Below are 14,405 nucleotides of genomic sequence, written 5' to 3' on the forward strand. Positions count from 1 at the left end.
GCCAGTATGTTCTGGTAAGTGGAATAATCCACCAAAAAGATACAATAATTATAAATATATACTCATACCAAGCATTGGTGCACCCAATTTCATAAAACAAATACTACTTGACATAAAGGGACACGTAAGTCTCAATACAGTAATAGTGGGTGACTTCAACACCCATTCTCACACATAAATAGGTCTTCAAGACCAAAAAAATCAACATAGAAACATCAGTTATACTATAGCATAGATCAAGTGGACTTAACAGAAGTTTACAGAACACTGCATCCAACAACTACAGAATGCACACTCTTCTTATCAGCTCATGGAACATTTTCCAAAATAGACCATATCTTAGGTTACAAACCAAGCCATGAGAAGCACAAAAAAGTTGAAATAATTTCTTGCATCTTGTCAGATCATAATAGAACTAGAAATCAACAGCAAGAGGAATTACAGATACTATATCAACATTTTTGAAGAATCAGTGGGTAACTGAAGAAATCAGAGGGAAAATTAAAATTTCTTAAAATCAAATGAAAATGGAAACACAACATATCAGAGTTTCTGGAATACAGTAAAGGCAGTTCATAGAAGGAAGTTTATGAATATGTCTTAGTTACTTTCTTGTCACTGAGATACAATACCAAATACCCACAACTCTAAGGAGGAAAGATTTATTTTGGTTCACAGTTTGTAGAGGTTTCAGTCCTTAGTCAGCTGTCTCTGAGGAAGGTGGCATGACAGAGGGGACTGGCAGAGGAGAAAGAGCTCATGCCAGGGTGGTGAGAAGCAGAAAGAGAGATCAAGGGAGAAAGGAGGGAGATACACCCTTCCAGGCCTCGGTGATCCACCTACTCTAACCAAGCTTTACCTCCCAACATCACATTTAGCTATAAACTCATCAGTACACTAATCCATTGATGAGTATCACACCCCCATGATCTAATCACCTCTCAAAAGCCCCACCTACTGTTATGGCACTCAGATGGCAGGCAGACCAAGGAAGAGAGTGGAACTCAGAGAATTGAAAGGAAAGGCAGGTTTATTTGCTGTCAGGCTCAGTAGAAGTCACCTTCCAGACTCTGAATCCTGATTCTAAGTTTGTTTTCATTTTTATTTTGCTCTTTAGGCAGAATGGGGAAGCAAGCAGAATTTTACAGAAGCAGAATTTAGTGCAGGGGAGGGAGGTACAGGCAGATGTTGCTTTTACAGTTTATCTTTAAGACAGGGAGGTAGAGGCAGGTGTTGTTTTAGCGCTTCATCTTTTGGGTACAGTGACCTTCATGGGTTTAGCAGGAAGGGTAAGTCTTGAGACCGTCAGTCTCTGTCAAGCTTTGAGACTGTTAGTCTCTGCTTTGTCTTTTTTTTTTCCATTTCACTATGAGTGCATGAGGTTTTGAGGGAATATCTAGATATAAACTATAACAGAATGCCTACATCAAAATATTAGAGACATTACAAATAAATAAATAAATACATCTTGTTAGAAAAATAAGAACAAACCCAAACCAAGCCTGACAGAAGCAAATAATAAATATCAGAGCTGAAATTAATGAAAGGCTAATAGAACAATACATAGGATCAATGAAACAAAGAGTTCACACTTTGAAAAGATAAATGAGATTGATAAACCCTTAACAACAACAAAAAAAAACAACAGAAGAAGGAGAGAGAAGACCCAGATTACTACAATTAAAGATGAAAAGGGGAATATTACAACAGACAGCACTGAAATCCAGAGGATCATTAGGGACTATTTTGAAAACCTACAATCTAATAAGTTAGAGAATCTAGAAGAAATGGATATATTTCTAGACACAGAGTTTCTACTAAAATTGAACAAAGAGAATATAAAAAAAATCAAACAGATCAATGATAAACAATGAGATTGAAGTAGAAATAAAGTTTCTCAACAAAGAAAAGCCCAGGACCAGGTGGATTAGTGCTGAATTTTACCAGACATTTAAAGAGAACTAACACCAATCCTCTTCAAACTATTTTATGGAGTAGAAAAGGAAATAGGACTTCCAAACTCATTCTACAAGACCAACATCACCCTGATACCAAAATCAAACAAGGACTCAATAATAAAAATCTATAGACCAATATAAATGCAAAGGCACATTGAATTCAGTTAACACATTAAAAAAAATCATAGACCATGATCAAGTTGTTCTTATTCCAGGAATGCAAGGATGGTTCAACTTACACAATAAATATAAAACACCACATATGTAGAATCAAGGGTAAAAATCACATTATCATCTCAATTGATGCAGAAAAAGCCTTTGAAAAAATTCAATATCCTTTCATGTAAAAGAAGAAACTAGATACTGGAGAGTCATAGCCAATACAGTAAAGGCCATATATAAGAAATCTATAGCCAACATCATTCTGCATGGGGAGAAATTGAAAGAATTTCCTTTAAAATCAACAATGAGGCAAGAATGTCTACTCTTACCATGCCTATTCAATATAGTATTTGAAATTTTAGCTAGAGCACTTAGGCAAGAGAAAGAAATGAAAAGGAATACTGGGCATAGTGATGCATTCCTGTAATCCAAGCACTTGGGAGGCTCAGGCAGGAGGATCACTGAGTTTGAGGCCAACCTAAACTACAAAGTGAGACCTTGTCTCAAAAAAAAAAAAAAAAGACCCAAAGACTCTATCAAAAGACTTTTAGAGTTGATAAATTTTGCAAATTAGCAGGATACAAAAGCAACATTAAAAAAATGAATAGCTTTACTATACAACAATAATGGACTAGCTAAGCAAGAAATCAGGAAAACAATTCCATTCACAATTGCTTCAAAAACAAAAGAAAACAAAAACACCTAGGAATCAACATAACCAAGGAAGTAAAAGCCCTCTGCAATGAAAATTACAGACACTGAAGAAAGAAGTTGAAAAAGACACTAGAAGATGGGAAGACCTTCCATGTTCATGAGTAAGCAGAATTAATATTCTTTAAATGGCCATATTATCAAAAGCAATCTACAGATTCAATACAATCTCTGTAAAAATTCCAATGACATTCTTCACAGAACTAGAAAATAAAAATCCTAAAATTCACATGGAAACATAAAACTCTCAGAATACCCAAAGCAATCCTAAATAAAAAAAGTAAGGCTGGAGGCATCACAATTCCTGATTTCAGATTATGCTACAAAGCCATAGTACAAAAAGAAAAAACAACCAGCTTGGTAGTGGCCCAAAAATAGACATATAGACCAGTGGAATAGAATAAAGGACACATAAATAGACTCACACAAATACAGTGAGCTTATTCTTAACAAATGAGCCAAAAAGATGTGTTGAAGAAAAGACAACTTTTTAAACAAATGGTGCTGGGAAAACTGGGTATCTGTATGTAAAAGACAAATCAAATCCTTATCTTTCATTCTGTATAAAAAAATTCAAAATGAATAAAAGATCTAAATATAACACCAGAAACTTTGAAACTACTAGAAGAAAACAGAAAACACTTGAAGCTATAGTTACAGGCAAAGACTTGCTGAATAGGAATCCAATAGCACAGGAAGTAATTGTTAGAATAAAAAAGAGACTACATTAAATTAAAAAGTTTCTGCATAGCAAGGGAAACAACCAACAGAGTGAAGAGAAAGCCTGCAGAATGAGAGAAAATGTTTGCCAGATACTCTTCTAATAGAGGATTAATATCTCAAATATATAAAGAATTAGAAAACTTTATAACAAAAAATCAAGTAGCCCAGTCAATAAATGGGCAAATAAATTCAACAGACACATCTCAGATGAAGTACAAATGGCCAATAAGTATATGAAAAAAATATTCAATATCTTTAGCCATTAGGGAAATCAAATCAAACCTACTTTGAGATTCCATCTCATCCTAGTCAGAATAGCTATCATCAAGAATACAAAACAGGGCCGGGAATTTAGCTCAGTGGTTTCGCCGCCTGCTGTGCAAGTGCAATGACCTGAGTTTGATCCCTGGTACCCTCCCCCAAAAAGGAATAGAAAACATTGGGCCAGGGATTTAGCTCAGTGGTTCCACTGCCTGCCTCGCAAGTGCAAGGACCAGGGGGTTCGATCTCCGTTACCACAAAAAAAAAATAAAAGAAAAAAAAAGAAAAAAAAAGAATACAAAACACAATAAATTGTAGTGAGCATGTGGGGAACTTAAAATGCAAAATAACCATTTTTTTAAAATTCCAGTTTTCTTTAAACCCTACACACTAAGTAACTGGGTTAAAGAACCTGAGTTCCAATTGGTCATTTTAAATCCACAGAGCTGCCTGTGATAGGTGGCCACTAAACAATTGCACAATTCCCATGCTTTGCTTATGCATAATAAGTCCTGGACCAAGAGGCCATGAGGTGATGCACTCAGGATTCCTCCTGAAAATCCGGGAGCTATTTTTCTTCTCCTTACTTCCAATGAGCACTCTCCTAACTTAAAAATAAAAAAACAAAAAGAAGAAAGAGAAAAGAAATTGTCCCTAATATTTACTTGTTTTAACTGTTTCCAAGAGTGAGACGCTGAGCACATTTTTCTTTTTAACAGTATGTTTTTGACTTATGATATTATAATAGGTTTCTAAGTGGAGGAAATTAAGAATTGCTGTAAGTATATGAGGTTGTGGATGTGTTAATTATCTTCACAGCAGTAATCATTTTATAATGTTTATGTATCTCAAAATGTGATGTTATTAACCTTAAAAAAGGATTAGATAAAATTTCTAAATAAATAAATAAACTGCCAAACAGATGTGGCCATAAGCACAATCTTGGATGAGACACCATAAGAACCACCCATCTGAACTTACCTGAAGAATCATAGGTAAGCACATTTTTGTTGTTTTAAGGACACTGTGTTATGGGGTGATTTGTTATAAAGAAATAGAAAATTGAGGCATCTTGCTCAGAGAAGTTATAGCTTGGGTTAGGTTATGGCTTGGTTTTCCCCCTAAGTATTACACAAGGTTGTGGTTTTTTTTTTTTGGGCAAAAATAATAATAACCATTTATTAAAGTAGATACAGAACACTTGTTTGCTTAGATTTTAATACTGCTTTGCATGTTTTCTGCCTGTGAAACAATCCTTACTATGTTATCAACCAAAAATTTCAACTGATGATATTTATTTATTCACTTGTCAAACACACAGTTGAAAATCTTGGGTGGGGGGAATACATCAGAGGCATATATACAGTTAAAGAAATTCTTATTATTCATGTGGATGGAAGATATATTTTATTACTCTTTACATATTCTAGAAGACATTCAAATGAAGATAAATAGATTCTGTTGATAAAACTGTTCTTGGTGCTTGAGGTCCTTTATTTTTCGTGATAAGAAAATCCAAATTATTAATTTTGACTTTCTCATCATACATTCATTTAAAAACAGTAAAAAATTGTAAAGGAAGATTATAGATTGGTTTATTTAGGTGTTTTATAGTGGCTTAATTCACTTCTGGGGATATGTGCTAGAGATGGAAAAAAAATTGGAGAAAATCTTTCCAGCTATTTAGATCTGGTAAAAAAAAAATGGAAACAAAAAACAGTTGTAAAGCCACATGATGCTATTTCTGGCCTAGTCTGTTCTGTCCTGGTCATCATTTTAGGTGTTTTCTTTTTCATAGTAAAAATCTGAAAATAAAGACACATTGTGTTTTTTCCCCAAAATACAGATTTTCAAAAAATATATACATGTAATATATAGAAGCTGTGTGAAATTATGTAAAACCAATAAAGAAAATACCACAGTTGAGTAGGTGCGTGCAGCATATAGATTGTAAAATGTCCTCAGAGCAATATGGGGGTTCCTCTCGTCCTACCTGTTTCATGATTTATAATCACACCGAAGTATTATCAAGCCTGAGAAAAGGCACTACTGTAAGAGGTGGTGCAAAGAGCTCAATATCCCTTTAAGAATAAAATACTCTGAGTAAATGAAAATGCAAAATGGTACATTTTTTTGCAACTCATTCTAGTGTCAAGGTTTAACCAAAAAATATCTAAATATGCAGATGCAGCCTGGAAATATTTTAGTGCAAATATGAAAAGTAACAGCATAATTTAAAGTTTCTTAGATAAGGCATTGCAGGGGAAGGGCTTGTTCTACGAAGTTTTCTTAGGGACAATAAATGTAATGGCATCTGGTGCCATGTCTTAAAACTTAAAAATCAAGAAAACAAAATTAGAGGTGAAAGCTCACCTATTAAATATTTATTTATTCTAACTTATAAGGGAGACTAAAGGGCAATTTGTTGAAGACCAAAATATTTTCTTAGATTTGCTGATGAAGTAAAAAATAATATGAGTTCTCCTGAAGCCGCACACACAATGTTCATGTCAAACTGCGTCAGTGCCGGTGCCTCTGAAAGCCCCACCCTGGGCGCTGCATCAGGTCTCGTCGTCATTGCAGTTGGTGGCCCAGTGCCCAAACGTCTCACAGATTTCACAGTAGAGCCGCTCCTCACTCGGGCTGCCACGGTGCGTGGAATGGGGCGGGTCCTCGGAGATCTGCGCCTGCGTGGGACAGTCCTCTGGGTGGAGGTCGAAGCAGTCACAGATGTCACAGAAGAGGCGGGGTTTCTTCTTGGACTGCTTCTCCTGGTCATCACTGTCGTAATTGTTCAGGTCGTCCCTGTTGCCATTGAGGGCTGCTTCCGACATCATTTCCACCTTCCTTTTGAGGTCCTGATTCTTCTTCTGAAGGTCCGCTATTACTGATTTTAGGAAATCAATCTAACTCTCCTGGGCTCTCTCACCCTCTTCTGCTTGACTATCAGTATTACCTGAGGAGCTGCTGAGCTGCCTCTCATTTTCTTTGAGCTGAAGCTCCAAGTTCTTTACCTTGAGCTCAAGCTTCACCTTATGAGACCCGAGACTCTGAATGCAAGGACTTAGCAGAGGCGTTTTCTCCCTTGAGCACTGTGACCTCATCCCTCAGCTTCCCCAGCTTGGCGTCCTTCTCTGTGAGCAAGGCACTAGTGATCCTGATGGATCTGCAAGGAAGCTTTCTCTTCATCGGTCTCTTTTATGTACTCAGATTCTCTCTTTTTCATCTCTAACAACTGATTATTGAATACAGATCTTTCTTCTTCCAGCTTTTGATGACTTGTGACTTCGTCCCTCTCCCCAAGACCAAACAGAAAGTGATACAGTGCATATGTGAGGCCACCTTTCCTTCCTTTATAAACAACTTTTCCATACCCTTTAGTCTGTGTGTTGCTCAGTTTGGGTTCTGTCTGTTGTTCCCTCTTTGCTGAAGCATAAGTCCTAACAAATCCTCTTCTGGATGGCATATTTTTGCCTATTCATTCAGCATGCTCAGCCAATACACTAAGAGCTGGTAATGCTAAAAGTTGCTGGCACTGAAAGCATTCAGTAGCCAGATCTGGTAACACCAAAGTAGCCACAAACTAGGTCTCATAACAGTGAAAGTGGCTAGCAGCAGAGAACAACACTGGGAACTGCCATCTCCTGTGGCTGGAAGAGTTCTAGAGATCTACTGGTAGTTTCTGGCTCCATGTGGCAAGGAGGGCCAGTAACCCTAAAAGCTGATAGCCCCTGACATTCAGAACTCAGGGCTATATGTTGCTGACTTGTGATTTCTGTACAAATTGGCCCAGCCATGTCAGGGATCCCACAGCTACTCAGAAGATATTTACTTTGGCTTTAGCCAATTGGTAACATCTTGGGACCTCAGAGAGGGCCCTGTCCTTTAGAGAACCCTGACAAATAAGGCAGATAGTGGCAACAGTCTTAAGCAGCTCAAGAACTGGCCCATGTCTGGTTTCCACCTTATGTGGGGCTAAGAATCTACACTAGCTGTTAATAGCAGCAGTGAATTGACACAAATGTCAAAAGCTGGAAGAATAAATTAGTATGGTAGAAATTGTGCAACATGTGAAAGTCATGATATAGATTATACACTTAATATTAGTGTGAAGATTTATTCATATTGTTGTCCGTGAAAGTAAAAAACTAACACAATATAGTTTCTATATTGAAAGAACACAAGCATGAACAAAGATCACGTTTTTCCCAAGACTGTAGATTTATCTATGGCATATATTGGGCACATTAAAAAGGATGTTAAGTAGAAGGAATGTGAAAAGAGTACTGGGAGGGAGAAATTAAAATAAGGCAAGAAACTTTCAGACTAATGAGTATGCTGAGGACTAAGGATATGGTAATTTGGGTGTGGACCAGAGCCAGTGGGGCTGCAGACACTTCCAGACAGAGTCCTGGCCCAACCCAGGCCACTTAGGCCCACAAGCCAGAGCCAAAAAGCTGCCAGCAAAAGAGCTGCATAGGGGCACAAGCAACGGGCAGAGGCCTACCCCGATACCATAGGTAAGTGGGTGCAGACCCTAGCTAGAAGCCCACCGAGACACCAGCAACTGGGGTTCTCAGTCCCCAGTCAAAGGCCCTACCAGACAACAGCTATGCAGGAGGCCAGGCCCTAGCCAGAGGCACACCTAGATACCATCCCAAGTGTGCACATGCCCCAGCCAGAACCCTACCTGGACAACAGCCCAAACCAGGGATCCAGAAGGCCACTACTCTGAACCCAGGTATTGGTGGAATGGTGAACAGCAGACAAAAGGCTGTTCCATGGCTTGCTGAGAATTGAAGACCACCGGGTGAGCAAAAAGTTGCCTCAACAAGGGCATAGTAGGCTGCATCCTTTTTTTAAAAAAAAAAAAATGCCAGAACTGCCATTCAATGCCTCTTTTGAAATGAGAAAACATGTAAACAACTCTCAAAACCAGACATCCAAATCACCTAAGACAACTCCAAAGGGAAACGAGATGGAACAACCTGATGCTCAACCAGTTGGACTCCCTGAACTGGCAACAAAACAGGATCTGGAAAAAGTGAAATCAGAAATAATTTGTCAGATAACAACAGAGATTGTGCCTATAGGGCAAGATATGATTAATAAATCTAGAGTGGACACAGATAAAAAAATAGAGGAGCTCAGGAATATGATGGAATCCTAACATAAGAAATAAATGGAATCCATGAAACAGATACAAACAGATTTCCAGGAGATTAAAAAACTCCAATGAAAGTTTGCTCAGCAGAATGAGCCAATGTGAAGACAGAATTTCAGATATAGAAGACAGGATTGCAATTAGTGACCAGGAAAAGAAAAATTATTTAAAAATAGTAACGGATCATGAGAAATCAATCCAGCAGCTGCTGGATGATACAAAGAAGAATAAAATAAGACTGATTGGAGTCAATGAAAAAACAGGAGAGAGTGCAAATGACATAAAAAATGTTCACAGAAGTAATGGCAGAAAACTTCCTAAGCAGGGGAAAAGAACTTGACACACAAATAAGTGAGGGATATAGGACTCCAACTAGCCATGATAAAAACAATCTACACCTAGGTATATAATAGTTAAGATTCCAGAAACCCAACAGAAGAACAAAATTCCACAAGCAGTTAGAGAAAAGAAATAAATCACATACAAAGGGAAGCCCAACAGAATCACAGCAGACTTCTCAACACAAACCATCAAGGCAAGAAGAACTTGGAGCAACATATTTCAAGCCCAAAAGGAAAACAACCTCCAACCCAGACTGATGTATCCTGCAAAACTATCTTTCAAAATTGATGGAGAAATAAGATACTTTCATGGCAAAGAGCACCTGAGGAACTTCATGAATACCAAACCAGCACTCCAAAAAATATTGAACAATATCCTAGGAAAAGACAAAGGGATCACAAACCCCAGGAGCCAAGCAGAATGTATACATAAGGCATGACAAGGAATTAAATGCAAAGGGGGAGAATCCAACAAAAAGAAAAAGTCATGACAAAGATAATTCAATACATAGCAGTTTTAACCATCAATGTTAATGGTTTCAATTCACCAATCAAAAAGAAATAGACTCACAGAATGGGTCAAAAAGTAAGATACAACAATATACTGCATACAAGAAACACACTTAATTCAAAAAGAAACTCATAGACTGAGAGTTAAAGGATAGAAAACAATACTCCATGCAATGGGAACCCCCCAAAAAAGCAGGAGTAGCTATCCTCTTTGCAGATCAAGTGGGTTTCAAACCATCACTAATTAAGAGAGACAAGGAAGGACACTACATCCTTGTAAAGGGAACAATCTAAGAGGAAGAGATGACAATTGTTAATATATATGCACCAAATATTAATGCACCCAACTATATAAAACAAATACTAACAGATGAAAAATCAAATAAACACTAATACAATAGTAGTGGGGGTCCTCAATACCAAAATATCACAAATAGATAGATCAACAAGACAGAAAATAAACAGCAACATAGTAGAACTCCATCAAACTCTTGAACAAATGAACATAACAGATGTTTACAGAGTGTTCTATCCCACAAAATCAGAATACACATTCTTTTCAGCTGCACATGGGTCATTCTCTAAAATAGACCACATACTCTCTCATAGAACATGTTTAAGTAAGTGCAAAGGAATTGAAGTTATCCCCTGTATATTGTCAGACCATAGTGCAATGAAATTGGAGATCAATAGCAAAAGAAACTGCAAGAATTTCATAAACACATGGAAACTGAATAACACACTTCTGAGTAACCAATGGCTCTCAGAGGAAATTAAAGAAGAAATCACACAGTTTCTACAATTAAGTGAAAATGACAATGCAATATATCAGAATCTATGAGACACAATGAAAGCAGTCTTATGAGGAAAATTCATAGCAGTGGATACTCATATTAGGAAAACACGGTGACCTAAAATAAACAATCTGATGCTGAACCTCAAACTTCTAGAAAAAGAAGAGCAGGACAAACCCAAAGTTAATATGAGGCATGAAATTATAAAGATCAGAGCAGAAATCAATTCAATGGAGACTAAGAGAATGATAAAAAAAAAATGGAGCAAAGAGTTGGTTCTCTGAAATAATAAACAAAATTGACAAACCCTTAGCCAACCTTATCAAAAAAAGGAAAGAAAAGACCCAAATCTATGTAATTAGGAATGAAAAGGGTGAAATTACAATGGACCCAGCATAAATCCAGAAAGCATCAATACCTACTTCGAGAACCTATATGCTAATAAGACAAAACACAGAAGAAATGGACAGATTCCTAGATACATATAAATTACCAAAGTTGAATGAAGAAGACCCAAAAATTCTAAACAACCCAATATCAATCAATGAAATTGGAAATATAATTAAAAACTTACCAACTAAGAAAAGCCCGGGCCCTGATGGCTTCACTGCTGAATTCTATAAGACATTTAGAGAGGAATATTTGCCACTAGCATTTAAAATCTTTGATGAAATTGAAAGGGAAGCAATACTCCCTAATTCATTCCTGGAAGCAAGCATCACCTTGATCCCCAAAGCAGAGAAAGACCCAACCAAAAAAAGACAACTATAGGCCAATCTCGCTAATGAACATAGATGCAAATCTCCTTAATAAGATACTGGCAAATAGAATGTATAAGATCATCAAGAAGATCATACACCCTGACCAAGTGGAATTTATCACAGGGATGCAGGGAAGGTTTAACATATGCAAATCAATCACTGTAATACACTATATCAATAGAACCAAGGACAAAGTCATATGATCATATGGTCAATAGATGCAAAAAAATCATATTGATCATATCATCAATAGATGCAGAAAAAGCATTTGACAAAATCCAACATGCATTTATGATAAAAACCCTACAAAAAATTGGAATAGACAGTCTTTACCTCAATCTGATGAAAGCCACCTATGAAAAACCAATGGCCAATGTCATACTAAATGGTCAAAAACTGAAATCCTTCACACTAACATCAGGAACAAGACAAGGATGTCTCCTATCACCACTCCTATTAAATATAGTTTTGGAAACATTAGCCAAGGCAATTAGATAAGAGAAAGAAATGAAAGGAATAAAAATAGGAAATAAAGAAGTCAAATTGTCATTATTTGCAGATGACATGATACTCTATATAGAAAACCCCAATAACAACACCAAAGTCTTCTAGACTTAATAAACAAATTCAGTAAAGTAGCGGGATACAAGGTCAACATACCAAAATCAATAGTTTTCCTTTACATGAACAACAGACTCACTGAGAGAGAAATAGGGCAAACAGTTCCTTTCACAATAGCATCCAAAAAACCTGAAATACCTAGGAATCAACCTAACAAAAGAAATCAAAGACCTCTTCTCTGAAAACTGTATCACTCTGAAAAGAGAGATTGAAGACGATATCAGAAAATGGAAAGACGCCCCCTGCTCCTGGGTAGGAAGGATCAACATAGTGAAAATGGCCATACTTCCAAAACTGCTATATAAATTCAATGCAATCCCAATTGTAATCCCAGCAGCATTCTTCATGGACCTTGGGAAAACAATCCAAAAATTTATTTGGAACAAGAAGAGACCCAAAATAGCAAAAGCAATTCTAGGTAACAGAGACATGGCAGGGGGTATTACAATCCCCAATTTGAAACTATACTACAAAGCTACCGTGATAAAAACAGCATGGTACTGGCAAAGAAACAGACCTGAGGACCAGTGGAACAGAGTAGAAGAGGCCAAAACAACTTCAGACACACTCAGCCACCTCATCTTCGACAAAGGAGCCAAACACCCTCACTGGAGGAAAGATAGCCTCTTTAATAAATGGTGCTGGAATAATTGGGTTTCAAATTACCAAAGACTAAAACTAGACTGATATCTCTCACCATGCAATAAACTAAAATTGAAATGGATTAAAGATCTAAATATTAAAACAGAAACACTAAACCAGCTTGAAGTAAGTTTAGGAAGAACTCTTGAAGACATTGGTGTAGGAAAAGATTTTATGAACAAAACCTCAGTTGCCCATGAACTAGCACAAACTATCAACAAATAGGATCTCTTCTTACTAAAAAGCTTCTTCACAGCAAGAGAAACCACCAGCAGTGTGAATAGACAACCCACAATGTGGGAAAAAATTTTCACCAGCTGTCCCTCAGGCAAAGGTCTACTATCTTGAATCTATGAAGAACTTTAAAAAATCAGGCCTCCCAAATTTAAAGACCTAATCCAAAAATGGGCATCTGAAATGAACAGACATTTCTCACACAAAGAAATAGAAATAGAAAATAAACATATTAAAAAATGTTCAACATCACTGGTCACTGGAGATATGCAAATGAAAACAAAGCTGAGATTCCACCTCACCCCAGAAAGAATGGCTGCTATCATGAAATCAACCAGTACCAAATGCTGGCGGGGCTGTGGGGAAAGAGGAACCTGCTCCACTGCTGGTGGGAGTGTAGACTGGTGCAAGCACTGTGGAAATCAGTATGGAGATACCTCAAAGAACTAGGACTGGAAGTCTCATTTGACCCAACTATTCCCCTGCTGGGGATCTTCCCCAAAGAATTAAAAGAATCATACCACAGTGATATATGTGCACCCATGTTCATGGCAGCACAGTTTGTAATAGCTAAAACTTGGAAGCAGCCCAATTGCCCTTCAACTGGTGATTGGATAAAGAAAATGTAGTTTTTAAATAAAATGGAGTACTACTCAGCCATAAAAATGTGAAATTAGAGACATTTATTGCTAAATGGATGCACATTGAGGTGATACTCTTAAGTGGAATAAATAGGACACACATATATAAATACTGAAGTTTCTCTAGTGTAACTAAAAAGTGTAAATAAGGACTAAAAGGTATAATATATAATGTGAAATAGGAAGGAAAGGTATCAAGGCTAAGGGGAAGTGGTAGGGGTGGGGGAAAGGAAAGAAGGGAATGGAATTAATATGAGAAAATGAAAAAATGGAAACAAAGTCTTTGTAAATAGGGAGGGATGGAGGGGTTGAAAGGAGGACGGGGAAGGGGGAAAAATATGATCCAAGAGAGATTAGGTAAAGGTGGAAATTTCCAATGATGAATGTCATTATGTTGTATACTCAAAATGTACCAATAAAATAAAATTAAAAAGAAAACACAAGGTATATATAAAAATTCAGGTCTATGTATACTTGCTATAAATGAAGAATTGGATATTGAAATTTAAAAGTTATGTAGGAGTACAAAGGACCTAGAAAAGTAAAAAGAAAAAAAACAATATTGGAAGACATTTATTACCTAATTTTAAGACTTCCTCTAAAGCTACAGTAATCAAGGCAGTGTTGGTGTAAGGAAAGACATATAGGTCATTGGAATAAAACAGAGAATCTAGAAATATAACCACACATATGTGGTCCAGTGAGTTTTGAAAGATTATTTAACAGTAACATTTTATAGAACATAAACTCAATTCAAGAGCAGAGGAAAAGAGTGTTTTCAGCAAGTGGTACTAGAATGCTTGGTATCCGTATATAAAAAATTAACCTCAACCCTTTATTTCTATACATAAAAATGACTTGAAAGGATCCATGAACCTAAAT

At 36.8% G+C, this 14,405-nt stretch overlaps 1 pseudogene; it reads right to left on the minus strand.

The window, feature by feature from the left end:
* Positions 1 to 6,109: 6,109 nt before the first annotated feature.
* On the minus strand, positions 6,110 to 7,281 carry LOC101724426 (CAP-Gly domain-containing linker protein 1 pseudogene; annotated as a pseudogene).
* Positions 7,282 to 14,405: the final 7,124 nt, after the last annotated feature.

The sequence above is a fragment of the Heterocephalus glaber genome, unplaced genomic scaffold, assembly GCF_053883595.1.
Source record: "Heterocephalus glaber isolate CG9 unplaced genomic scaffold, H.glaber_assembly_v1.0 deba00001538, whole genome shotgun sequence".
Taxonomy (NCBI): domain Eukaryota; kingdom Metazoa; phylum Chordata; class Mammalia; order Rodentia; family Bathyergidae; genus Heterocephalus; species Heterocephalus glaber.